Source organism: Galeopterus variegatus, unplaced genomic scaffold, assembly GCF_000696425.1.
Source record: "Galeopterus variegatus unplaced genomic scaffold, G_variegatus-3.0.2 Scaffold2729, whole genome shotgun sequence".
NCBI classification, from domain to species: Eukaryota; Metazoa; Chordata; class Mammalia; order Dermoptera; family Cynocephalidae; genus Galeopterus; species Galeopterus variegatus.
This window is the reverse complement of record NW_007728840.1, coordinates 232,493-234,048: the sequence shown is the minus strand read 5'-3', so window position 1 is coordinate 234,048 and position 1,556 is coordinate 232,493.

Sequence of the window (1,556 nt, the reverse complement as noted above, 5' to 3'; positions counted from 1 at the left end):
GTTCAATAAGAAGAGAACTCTCAGCATGATTTTACTAGGCTCTACCCTTACCCTCTCAGTAGGGAGGATCTACATATTTATACTAAAAAAGGAAAAAGAATAGACATGTCCAACATTTTTTAACGGTGGAAATATATTCTCTCCTTAGGCCAAATTCTGCGTAGAGTGTGTATTTAACAGAAGAGTGGTAGTGATGGTGATGGTCATAGTGGTAATTTGATACATGTAAGGGAGAGAAAATGTGCGTGTGTGTGTGTGTGTATGCATGTGTGTGCATATAAGCTAGAGTCATTTTGTTCTCTTTTGATGAAGTGGAGTCCAGAGAGCTCAGGGGAGTTCAAGTCAGTTGTCATAAGACCTATTGATTTTAAGTGAGCATAGAATTTAAGTGAACAAGTAAAAATTACTTAGAAATCATTCACATATGCCCTTTATAGATGAGATTATGTTAGTCTTTCTTAAGTTTCACTCTTTCCTTCATTCTGTTTCACTGTCACTTTGCTTCAACGAGTAACTAGAGATCTAGAAAGTGGAATGATTTGGGGAAGGATGAAAAATCATATTTATTTAGCAATAGAACATTTAGGAAAACTGGAAGATTTAAAAAGGAACAATGCCAAAACCAGACAAAGCCATCACAAAAAAGAAAGCCACAGACCAATATCACTAATGAGCATAGATGTAAAAATTCTGAACAAAATACTAGCATACTGAATTCAGCAACACATAAAAATGATTATATACCATAACCGAGTGAGATTAATCTCAGGAATGCAAGGCTGTTTCAACATATAAAAAGGCAAGCAATGCAATATATGAAGTTAATAGAATAAAAGCCCAAAATGACATATCAATAGATGTGGAAAAAAGTTCGACAAAATCTACCACCCTTTTATGATAAAAACAGTCCAAATCTACCAACTTTTAATGATGAGAACATTTCCTTCTGTTCTTAGCAAACTAAGAACAGAAGGGATCTTTCTTATCTTGATAAAAGGCATATATGAAAAACACAACTAGTATCTTTACAAGTGTGAAAAACTGAAAACTCTCTGCTAAGATCAGGAACAATGCAAGGATATCTGCTCTCTCCACTTCTGTTCAAAATTGTACGGGAGGATCTAGCCAGGTAAACTAGGCAAGAAAAAGAAAAGGCATCCAGATAGGAAAGGAAGATGTAAAACTACAGATGGCCCCCGCCTTACAATGGTGCAGCTTACAATTTTTCGACTTGACAATGCTGCAAAAGTGATGGTCATTCAGGAGAAACTGTACTTTCAATCTTAAATTTTGATCTTTTCCTGGGCTAGCACTATGTGGTACAATACTCTTACATAAGATATTCAACAATTTATTATAAAATAGGGCTTTTGTTAGGTACTTTTCTCAATTGTAGTCTATTGTAAGTGTTCTTAGCACATTTAAGATAAACTAGGCTAAGCTATGATGTTTGGTAAATTAGGTGTGTTAAGTGAATTTTTGACTTATGATGTTTTCAACTTATGATGGTTTTACTGGGACATAAGCCCATCATAACTCGAGGAGCATTTGTATTT